The sequence below is a fragment of the Microtus oregoni genome, unplaced genomic scaffold (assembly GCF_018167655.1).
Source record: "Microtus oregoni isolate MIOR12 unplaced genomic scaffold, Mior012 000077F_ref0000221, whole genome shotgun sequence".
Lineage (NCBI taxonomy): Eukaryota > Metazoa > Chordata > Mammalia > Rodentia > Cricetidae > Microtus > Microtus oregoni.
In genome coordinates, this window is record NW_024544029.1 from 3977866 (window position 1) to 3990652 (window position 12787).

Below are 12787 nucleotides of genomic sequence, written 5' to 3' on the forward strand. Positions count from 1 at the left end.
ATTTTTGTTTATTTTAAACAAAACCCTTCCATACCAAACCTTGCACTTTCTTGAAGTAGGTGGCCTTCTGGCTTTAGGAATATGTATCTCTCATTGACTCTTGATGGTTCTAGGGGTACAAGGAAAAGTGCAAAAGCCTCAAAGAGGAGACTCCCAACAGAAGCTGGACATGAAGGAATTGGTTCTGCATAGAATTCAGTTGGTTCCTAGAGCCAGAGAGCAACACACCTCCGAAGGGACTAAATAGGCATCTACTTCCCTTCTCTCCAGCTCCTTCGAACTCTTCATGACTTGTGCAGAGCAAGCACCATGGTGCTGTGCCTTAGTCGGCCTCTCTCCCTCCGCTCAGGTTAGTAAACTGCTTGCTACACAGCATGAAGACTTGAGCTCAGTGCTCTGCACCCATGTAAAAGCTGGGTTGACAGCCGGGCAGTGGTGGCACACACCTTTAAACCCAGCGTTCAGGAGGCAGAAGCAGGTGAATCTCCGTGAGTTCGAGGCCAGCCTGGTCTACAAGAGCTAGTTCCAGGATAGGCTCCAAAGCTACAGAGAAACCCTGTCTCAGAAAAATCATACACACACACACACACACACACCACCACCACCACCACCACCACCACCAAACACACACACACATACATACGCACAAAGCTGGGTTGGGTGGCAGCAGTGTCTATAATCCCAGTACTGAACCTGGTGAGATCCAAGTTCAGCGAGCAACCCTGTCTCAAACAATAAGATGGAGAAAGGTCAGTGATTAAGGAAGGAGCTTGACATTAACCTCTAGCTTTCACATACATGCTTACACTCTTTATAGGTACATCTGCACACTCACACACGCACGCACACACACACCATATACACACACACCAAAACCATGAGAAATAAATCCTGGAGGATAGGTAGCTATGTGTAGCCCTGGAAACAGAGAAGATGTGGTCAGGATGGCCAGCGTTACAGATCCCCGGGTTCATGCATCCCAGATGCAGACTGGTCAGAGGGTAAGCATGGGAGCTGAGCTAACAGTGCAGAGAGGAGCTCCGGAGAGTGCTGTGGTTTGAATATGACTTCTTTACCTGAAGCTCATGGAGCCTGCCCTTGCAGCAGTGTTTGGAAATGGGGTGACCCCTTAGGATATGGTAAGGATATGGGCTTGTTCTCCCAGGAGTAAGCCATCACAAAGAGAGGATGCCTGTCGTGTTCTGTCTCCCATACAGCCTGCTTGTCTTCCCCTTCTCTGTTAAGCAGTCATAGGAAGCCCTTGCTGGTACCATACACTGACTTCCCAGTCTTCAGAGCTGTGAGCCAAAACAGCTTTCCTGAGAACATCTCAGCAATTTGTTATAGCAACAGAAAATGAATGGACAGAAAGTGTTGAAGACAAGGCCCATTTCGGAGGCGTGGCTTTGACACCTCTCATGACATTTCCTCCTTTACAAGTAGGTGACAGGTCATTTCCGTGAGGTCAATGTGGAAGAAGGAGGAAGAGAAAAGATTCCGCTATAGTACTCCTTTTCCCACTGTGGCCAGCTCCGGACAAATCATGTTCATCCCACTCCAGGGTGGGGCTGACCTTCCAGGAAGTCCCTAAAAAAGCTCAAGGGAACATTTGGTAAGTGTCTAGTAGATTCTATTGCCAAAAACAACATAGAAAGGAAACAGAAGGACACAGTGTCACAAACTCAGGAGGGGCCCTTGCCTGTTGTTACTCCAGGCACCCGTTTGGGGCAGCCAATGTGTCCTCTATGCCCCCACACCCCATGCTAGTGCTCACCACCCCCACTGTTCTGAGCCTGTCCCTCCTTGACTGTGTCTCTCACTCTGCCTTCCTTCTTCCACACACACACACCCATACACACCAGGCTTCATTGTACAAGAGTACAGCCATGTGGCAGTATGGGACACAGAAGTGATCTATTACAGTGGATCCTTCCCGGAAGCCGGAAGCCGATAGTCCTCTCAGGAGAGGGGAGAGAGTCGCATGAGTCGAAAAAGTTGTAATGTACCTTTCTGTGAGTCGGCGGATGTAGTCTGTGAGGCGGCAGAATATAGTCTGTGAGGCGGCAGAATATAGTCTGTGAGGCGGCAGAATATAGTCTGTGAGGCGGCAGAATATAGTCTGTGAGGCGGCAGGATGCAGTCAGCTTTGCTATGGAACAGCATGGGTATCATTCACAGATGGCCTGTCTGCCTCTGGGAGCTGAACGTTCTCTTCCTCACACAACTTTTTTGCATTTGTCCTCTGAAATAACCGATATCTAAAACCTTCAGAGACTTGCTTCTCAGCATGCTGCCCACTGGGTGCAATATTGGGGTACCAACAAGGCCCCCTTGGTGGCTTTTGCTCCCGATCTCTTGGGGGACTGGACCTTACGCTGTAATGTTCATCCAGTTGTATCAAGACTACATTCTCATGAGGCTGAGAGCTAAGCACACTGTGCACCATGCTTCCCTCCCCTGACAATGTATGATCGGTGCAGAAGCAACAAGTGGGATGTTTCTACCCGGTGCTGTAGCCAGGAGGTTCAGAGGGAGGTTTAGAGTCATCAAAACCCATTCTTCGGTCAGTACTCCAAAACGATCCCCCCCCCCCCAAAGGATAACAACATTTAAGATTGTCCAGCAGCCTAGAAGATTAAGACAGCAATCGGTGACTGCCAGCCTGAAACAAGATAGATAAAACCAGGACGATTCATAGTGGGGAAGAGCTACCTGCATGGTCTTTTGTTTAGTGAGAGACTCTGGAAGACCCAATTCAACGGGGAGAGAGAACAATCTCACTGTCCCTGTAATCTCGGTCAACCTGCCTTCTACGGCTCATGGATAGAAGAGGTGGCTGGTGGGGGGGGGGGGTCAGGCAGGATGTGTGTGTGTGTGTGTGTGTGTGTGTGTGTGAGAGAGAGAGAGAGAGAGAGAGAGAGAGAGAGAGAGAGGAGAGGCCCTGTACCAGGCTTTTGTTTTGAGACACCAACCAGCTCCCACATTTTGAAATTTGAAATTTTGAAATTGAAAAATTGCCTGAAGATTAGAACACAAAACAGCCACACCAGTCAGCCATAGAGGCCAGACAGTGGTGGCACACACCTTTAATCCCAGCAGCCACAATAGTTAGCCATGAAGACTAGGTGGTGGTGTATGCCTTTAATCCCAGCACTGGAGAGGAATATAAGACGGGATAAGAGAGGGACTTGCTCTCTCTTTCAATCTAAAATTTCATAGAGACAAGAACTCTCTCTAGTGGCTTGCTCTCTCTTTCAATCTGAAATTTCATAGAGGCGAGAACTCACTCTAGTGACTGGGTTGCTTTTCTGATCTTCAGGTTGAACCTCAATATCTGTGTCTGGGTTTTATTATTTGTTCTATAATAGGCACCCAATGTCTGGGGTACAAATTCACAAAAAAAAAGCCATTTGCCTGTGGCTTTTTAGCCACCAGCCCAGGTTAGAGTTGCCTGTGGGGCTCCAGCCCCACCCAGCTAGGCTTTCTTTTCTTTTTTCCCCAAGCCTCTGAGTGAATTTGGGATTTTCCTCTTGTAGCCTCTCTGAAACAGTCTCCAGCTGTCACCCACACTCCAAAAGCACAGGACTCCAAATGTACAGGACTCACCCACCCTAGACTGGCTGGGTTTACCTTCAGGCAGCCCTCCCCCTCCCCCCCCCCTGCCTCACATGTGTTTTTCCCAAACAACTATCCCCTGTGCATTTTTCAGACAGCTCTCTCTCTCTTCACCATGGGTTGTGAGATCTCCCTGAACTCCCTTCTCAGGCATCCAGTTGGACCTTTACTGTTCTACACAGCAGCAATAAGCCTCACATCTTCATCAACATCATCAGTAGATTTGGTAAGACAATGGTTAATTGTTAAAGTGAAGAATTAGTTAAAAGAGAGTTTTTTCCCCACATTGAAAAAATGAGGAAAACCATTACAATGGAGGGGTTTGGATCTCTGTATGATAATATGATATGCAAGACAGGTTGAAAATGGAAAGATTAAATGAGAAGATATATAATTTTGATGGAATTTATGTACTGTCAATTATAAACATTATCAACTTTATCATTTTGTCTTATCACTAAAAAAGTTGGTTAATCTGAGTGCTAAAATACAGGCCTTAGAAAAATGTAATAAAACAGATCACAGAGATATTCAAATTCAGACAGAGGAAATTTAATAAAGAACCAATTTCAACATTGCATTATAAGAATAGAGAAAAGCATTCTAAGGTTTTCAAACAATCAACCTTAATATATCCAGTAACATTACAGAAAGTGCCAAATGGCAGAGGCTTGGTTACAGCTAACTGGACTCCCATGCCAGTGTTAGATTTAAGGAGATTCAAGGAAGCAATAGTCTCATATGGCATGCATTCGCCTTTTATGAAGCAAATGTTAAACTTCTGGTCAGTTTGGAATAGAATTATCCCTAATGAATGTATAGAATTGGTTAAAGGTCTTTTAGAGCCAGGTCCACAATTACAATGGAGTACCTGGTTCAGAGAAGAGGCTAAGATTATTGAACAATGGAGTAAAGCTAGAGGTAGGGAAATATTCCAAGATCAAATTCATGGCTAAGGAGATTATGCTACTATAGAAAGGCAAACTGTATATAATGACCACGTCCTGAATTTATGACATGCATCAGTTTTGAATGCTTGCAACAGAATTGGAGAAATAGGAAAGAAAATTGAGTCATTTACTAAAATTATTAACTAAAGTTATATAGTACCCAAAAGAAGTCTGTAAGATTTCTTACAAAGATTTACTTCAGCAATAAATAGAATAATACCAAATTCAAAATCTAGACAAATAATAATTGAATATCTGGCTTTTGAAAATGCCAGATTTCTATGCAAAAGAATAATTAGGCCTTTAAAGACAAGGTCAGCACCTTTGAAGAAATGTATTTGAGACGCAATTAACATTGAATCTCATGACCATGATGATGAAAGTATAAAAGAGGTGATTTCAAAGGTTTGAGGGAAAATCAAAATGTCAAATGTTATAATTGTGGCAAAAAAGGTCACCTTAAAAGGGATTGTAGACAGGGCGTTCCTAGAAACAATGTTTTTCTCTGTGAATAATTCATTCAGAACGTCCCTGCAGAAGGTGTGGCAAAGGTAGGCATTGGACTAATAAGTGTAGGTCAAGGTAATCCTTTGCCATCAGGAAACTCGTGAGGGGCTTCTTGCAGGCCTCTGTGCCAAATCTGGTTCAGTCATTCCCTGCTATTGTGGAAGAATCTCCTTCTCAGAACAATAGAAAAACCTGATGCCTATTGTAGGAAACCATACTACTTTGGATAATAAAATAGCTATAAAAGAGAGAACAAAAATTCAGGAGAAGCCATAAAGTAAGTATTTTGGCAAACTTCTAGAAATGAACAAAGACCTAAATTAGAAATATGAATGAATGATGTTGTCATTGAAGGTCTGGTAGAGACACAGGTGTGGATGTAACAATAATTCCATCAGAATCTTGGCATCCAAATTGGCCTCTTCAGGATGTAAATATTCAGTTTTTAGGGATCAGAACTTTATCTCAGGTAAAGCAGATCATGAGATGGGTCGAATATATAAGGCCAGAAGGACAGAGAGGAATATTAAAACCACATGTGGCTAACATAGCAATGAATTTGTGGGGATGTGATTTGATGCAACAATGAAATACTCAGATTAACATTCCCCCAATCTTAGAAGTGAACCACAAATTAACATATGTTTCTGGGAAAAATATTACAAGATATTATAAAGAATAATCACCGGCCATTCAAGTTATACAAGAACAGGGCACTACAGTTGCTGATCTTCAAAAGGCACCAACAGCCTTTAAAATGGTTGACAGACAAACCTGTATGGGCTGTGCAATGACCTTTTACAACAGAGAAACTGCAGGCTTTAGAACAGCTGGTATAGGAGCAACTAGATACTCAGCATATTGAAGAATCAACAAGACCTTGGAATTTTCCTGTATTGTTAAAAAGAAATCTGGAAAATGGGAAATGGTAACAGACCTAAAAGCTGTTAATAAGGTTATTCAGCCAATGGGCTCTCTACAGTCTGGAATTCCTTTGTCTTCCCTATTGCCTAAAGGATGTTCTCTTATAGTGATTGATTCAAAAAATTGTTTCTTCACTATACCTTTACAAGAAAAAGAAAGAGAAAAATTTTCCTTCACAGTGCCTACTTACAATAATTATCAGCTTGCTAAGAAATATCAATAGAAGAGTCTCCCACAGGGAATGTTAAATAGCTCCACCCTGTGTCAATATTTTGTAAATCAGCCATTGAAAATGATATGTAAACAATTTCATGAATCTGTAGTTTACCATTACATGGATGATGACAATTGACTATGATTCAAATGTAGATACTTTAGAAAGAATGTAAATGAAGAAGTAAAGAAAATTTTGCCCTGTTGGGGATTACATATTGCTCCTGAAAAAATACAAAGAGGAGATTCTTTAATTATTTAGGCTATAAAATAGACTTACAAAAAATTAGACCCCAAAAGGTGCAAATTAGGAGAGATCAATTGCAGATGCTTAATGATTTCCAAAGATTGCTAGGAAACATTTCCCATCTATGGCACACAATTGGGATAGGTACTGATGACTTAATTAATTTATATAAAACCTTAGATGGCGACAAGGACTAAATAGTCCCAGGGAATTATCAGCTGAAGCTAAGAGAGAATTGGCGTTGATTGAAGAGAAATTACAGAAGACACATGGGGATTGTGTGGATCTGAATTTTAACTACATTCTGGTCATATTACCCTCCAAACATTCCCCTAAAGAAATTTTAATGCAAAAAAAAGATATTACCTTAGAATGGATCTTTTTGCCACTTAAACTGAATTAAAAAAATAAAAACTTATGTGGAAAAGGTCTCTGGTTAATTGTAAAAGGAAAAGTGAGGCTTCATCAATTAGCAGAAATTATAGTATTTTTTTAAATAATGATGAGATTGACAAATTATGGGCATAAAGTGAACTCTGGCAAAGATCTTGTAGTAAATTTTTGGAAGAGATTAGTAACAACTATCCCAAAAGCAAGAGAATTTAACTTATAAAAAGAATTAGCTGGATCCTTCCTCTCATTGTATGGAACACACCAATTACAAATAAATCAGGAAAGGCGGGTTACAAATCAGAAAATGAAAGTGGATCAACACCCTTATGATTCTGTCCAAAAGTCAGAATTATATGCTATTCTCATGGTACTAAGGGATTTTAAAGAACCTCTCAACATAGTTACCAATTTGCCATATGCAAAAAGAGTTGTTTTGAATATTGAAACCACTGAATTTATACCAGATGATACAGAATTGACTTTGTTATTTATTCAGTTACAAGATACAATCAGGAATAGGATTCATCCCATATACATAACATACATCCAGTTCCATAGGAATCTGTCAGGTCTTCTAGCACAAGGTAATGCAGAAATTGATCAATTATTGATTGAAAATATGCTAAAGGCCTCAGAATTTCGTAAAAAAAATCATCTCAATAGCAAAAGTTTTAAAAAAAAGACTTTTCTATCACTTAGCAACAAGCCAAAGAAATTCTAAGGAAATGTCCTATTTGTTCATATATATATACAACCAAACTCCACTGCCTGCAGGAAGTAACCCAAAGGGTACTCAAAGAAATAAAATCTGGCGGATGAATGTGTTCCATTTTGTAGAATTTGGAAAACTAAAATATTTACACCACATCATTAATACCTATTCAGGTTTTCAATGGGAAACTGCTTTGAGTTTGGAAAAGGCTGATTTGGTACACATATTTGCCAGAAGTTATGGTCATCATGGGTATACCTGCACAAATAAAGACAGACAATGTCTAGCATATGTCTCTAAAAAAATAGAAGTTTTTTAATTATTATAATATAAAGCATATTACAGGTATACCACACAATCCTATAGGAGAGACAGTTATAGAATGGTCAAATCAAACTCTAAAGGATATGTTAAATATACAGAAAAAGATGATAAATACCTCCAAATAGATTGTACAATGCTTTATTAACTTTGAATTTTCTAAATGTTAATGAGAAAGGAACAACAGCTGTGGAAAGATATTGGATAGTAGAAAAAAACTACAGAATTAAATCAGCTGATATACTTTAAAGATGTACTTACCTCAGAATGGAAACCAAGACATGTATTCATTAGGGAAAGAGTTCACTTTTGTTTTCATAAGAGAAGAAAAGCTATGGATACCATCAAAATTAATAAAGATTCAGTTTGAACAAGAGACACCTCTTAATTAGAAGAGATAATAGTTCATCAAACAGCATGGCTATTTAATATAAACTAACCTATAAAACTAACAAATGTTTATCATTTGATCAGATATAACTTGCCAAAAGAGAATATCCCCAAAATTAGAGTTGGGAAAGGGTTTTATTTCTGTCTTTTTAGGAGAATCAAGGTATCCAGCTAAGGGGTCTGAAGACTACTGGACAAATGAGACATCTGAAGAAAAAGGACAAATCATCCAGAAAGAATGTCTCAAGAAAAGGAGTAAATTGTCCTACTGGCATATCACATTTCCAACAGGATAAAATCTCATAAATCTTCCCAAATGTTTGTTTCTGCTGTTCTCTCCAGACATACAATGAATGGTCTTTTTGTGGTCCCAGTCCAATTAAAGTTTAAAGCTGGCTTTGGAGTTGGAGTGTGGCTCTCTCTTTCTCTAAATCTAATCATGTTTATTAAATTAAATCCAAAATCTCTGTCTCATATCAGAAGAGCCACCTGATATGGGACAGAAGAAAAACAAATATTTAAGAACTTTTATATTGCCACTAATTTCATAATCCTTTGGTTTTATATTGACTCTTTATCAGCTTTTATTAAGGTATAAGATTTATAAAATTCGTATATATACTAAACTTTTTGTCATGATAGTAATGGTCATATAGAGTATTAACTAATTCTATAAAAATGTTTCATCTACCTTCCTGTACATGATTTTGGGTTTGAGTCTCTATCAGTTTTCTGCAGCAAACCACTAGCCTAACAATGACCTTTGAAGTCTCCAAAAGGAGGATGGGGACCCACAATGATGATTTCCCCCAGGACTATGATAAACCACTAAGCTGAAAAACACCACCTAAAGATTGGTTTTGGACTATAAAATGCTCAGAATAATTTTGAGGTGACTAGCTGAGATGATGCAGCCTAACAGACTACTCTAGCCAGGACTCAAGCCCTGTAGTTTTCCATTACTCAGAGACTGGAAAGCAAATGATATAACTACCTCTCCCAGAACTTGATAATTAACTCAAAAAATTTTTTTTCAGGATTTTCTAAAGATACCGTCACCCCTAGACAACAGGAAGTAAATTTAAGAATATAATGCTCACATTCCCAAGAGGTGGGGTGGGTGGTTTTTGGTTGTTCAATGGGTTATAGATATTTGTCATTGTTTAGAGGGGTTGGTTACAAGTTGTTATTGGTTACAGTCAGGAGGAAAAGAAGAAAGGGGGATATAGATATGATAAAATAAAAGAGTAGATTATTAAATCTACTCTGAAAAGTAAACAGGGAGGATATAGATATGCTAAAATAAAAAGTTAGATTATTGAATCTACTTTTAAAAGGCAACTACTAGTTTTAAATATTTTATGTTGGATTGGAATTTTGTATAGTGTATACAAATTTTGTATATTGATATAAATTTGAGATTAATTTTGTTAGAACATCTTGTACATACATTTCTACTCTTGTTTGATGTATTGTACCTATATAGTTCATTTAACAATGTGATGCAAATTTCTAGTCCTTGAAAATTGTTATTATCAACTGTTTAGGATAATAAGGAATTGCAGGTTGCTTATTGTGACTTGTAGTCACATTAGGTATGCTTTCAAGGTCAAACAAAGATATATTTTAGATAGACAGGTCATCTTCAAACACTTCAAAGATCTACAGAATATGGCATTTAAGATGTTTGAATGACATAGGTTCTTTTTTCTTTGTTATGACAGTGAGACATGTCTCACTTGGCAGTACCAATCTACTTCAGAGAAGATGATGGGCATCAGAATGGCAAAAGTAAGCCACTGGGCAAGAAAAATGTCCTTGCCTCAAATGTTGACAGTATGCTTCCCCAATTGGACAAGCAGGACACAAAAGAAAGTAACTGCCAAATATTGTCAAAACAAGGCAGCACAGCCCTTCAGAATACCCTGCTTCACAGAAAAGTCTGTCGAATATGCTAGTCCAAAGATGTATGTCCCAACATTGTAGAGGATATTTGGGTGACTGTCCAGGCAGCCAGCTGTTTCTGTCATTTCTTAAATTTTTTGAAGTTGTTTGCTTGCACTTCCTGTTTACTCAGTTAATATTATTTCCTTCTTGGGTCTCTGAGGAAGTAGAAGACCAGATAGTTATATAGTTTTCCTTGTTTACCTAACACAGAGAGCAAGTTAGGATAGAAAGTAAACTAACGACAAGACTGGACTCACTAAGATAGGATAAATACGGAGTATTTTCTGTGAATTTGTCAAATGCAAATGGACTAGACATTGTTGATGTATTTATTGCCTAGATATATTATAAATAGTTATTGTACTTATTGTGTATAGTTTTTCTTATATTAGTTATACCATTCTTTCTTATTTTAGATAAAAAGGGGAAATATACTGGTATATTGTTTGTGTGTTAATAAATAAAGCTTGCCTGAATATCAGTGCAAAGCAGCCACACTAGTTAGCCGAACAGGCCAGGCAGTGGTGGCACACACCTTTAATCCCAGCAGCCACACTAGTCAGCCATAGAGCCAGGTGGTGGTGGTGCACGCTTTTAATGTCAGGACTAGAGATGAATATAAGGTGGGATGAGAGAAGAAGTTGCTCTCTGTTTTAGTCTGAAGATTTCATAGAGGTAAGAGCTCTCTAGTGGCTTGGCTACTTTTCTGATCTTTAGGTTGAACACCAATATCTGTCTCTAGGCATTTATTATTCATGCTACACTTACTAGTTTTGAATGCTCAACCTTAACTTATGCTCATTTCTAGCTAGTTTTTTTTAAAAAAAACTTAAATTAACCTGTTTCTTTTTATCCATCTTTTGCCTTGAGGCTTTTTTACCTTTCTTTCTGTATGTCCTACACTGTGTCTGTTAGTTGGCAGCTGCCTGGCTGGCCCAGGGCCTCTTCCTCTCTTTATTCATCATTCTTTTCTACTTCTCATCTCATTCTTTTTAAGCCTATTCTCCTCCTATTTATTCTCTCTGCCTGCCAACCCTGCCTATCCCTCATCTGCCTAGCTATTGGCTGTTAAATTTTTTTTTATTAAACCAATCAGGTGCCTTAGGCAGGCAAGGTGAAACAGTAACACATCTTTTCATAATGAAGCAAATGCATCATAAACAAATGTGACATACCTTCACATAGTTAAAGTAATATTTGTAGCATAAACAAATGTAACACATCTTTACCCAGTTAAAATAATATTCCACAACAAGACCCCAGCTCCTGTTTCTTTTCCTTTACCTCTAAAATCCTAATGGGTATCTTCATGTACTCTCAGTAACCCCTGGATGAGAAACCAAATGAATCACTGAGAAACTAAAACATGACATTGCTTGACCAAAGCTATAATTTTCCTACCTGGTGTGGCTACAACAGGCTGCTGTGTCCATTGATAGGACTCAATATCTTTCACATGAGTCACCTGCTCTCGCATCTGTGGCACTTTTTAAAAAAGATAGAGCAATGAGGTAGGAGCTAAGGGCAGCCCTCTCTAGGTACTTCTACGTTTCAAAAGAAATGCCTCAAGATACCCAGAAAGTCCCAATTAGCTGTACCTGTCACCTTGGCCTGCCTCCTGGCCTTTAGTGACTAACAACAGCTGGATGCTTTGGCAGAGGAGACCACCACTTACATCCCTGATTGTCATAGCCTGACCCATGGACCTACCAGGTATGAAGGAGGCATCTATGCTGCAACCTCGCCAGTGGCCTCAGCCAAGCTGACAGCCACTGAGCTGTGTCCTCTGTACAACTCCATTAGAACACAAATTAATGTCCAAGCAAACAGCAGCTAATTAGCTCATCTATGGACAAAGCTGCCCTTGGACAAAGCTTCAGCCCCGACTGCAAGTGTAGCCATTTGTGAGTGGTACACAAAGAAGTGCCCACCAAGAAGTCCTCCATCCACATTCCAAGAGACAACTGTGTAGGAGTTCAGAGACAGGTGCTGGGCTGGCGAGATCTCCGTGGGTCAAAACACTTGACACCAAGCCTGAGCACTTGAGTTGGGCTCTTGGGACCTACATGATAGAAAAAGAGATTCCAAAATTAGAAAGAACTGACTCCTAGATGTTGTCTTCTGGCCTCTATACACAACCCTGGGACTGTGCCTGCCCTTGTGCATGAATAAATACAATTTTAAAAATCAAAGGAGGGAGGGGGTTCACTGCTCTAAAACATGGCAACCTGATGGAACCTTCCTGATAACAGAAATGTCTTTGTGCCGTCCAGTAAGATGACTACAGCCATGTGTGTTCTTAAGCACCTGAAATGTGGCTAAGACAAGGCAGAAAATGAATGGTTAGAGTAGGTTTAGTGTGGATTGCTTTTAGTCTTAAGGAGCCATATGCAGTTGAGAGCCACCATAATGAACCATGTAAATGTTCTACTAGTCGGTGTGGTTTCCAACAAGGAGTGTTGCCTCACCTAAAGTTCCACTTTGGACCTATGGAATCAGAAGCTAAATTTGTCAAGGTCCTGGGGGCATTTGTTTGCACATTAAGACTTAACCATGGTCTAGGACAGT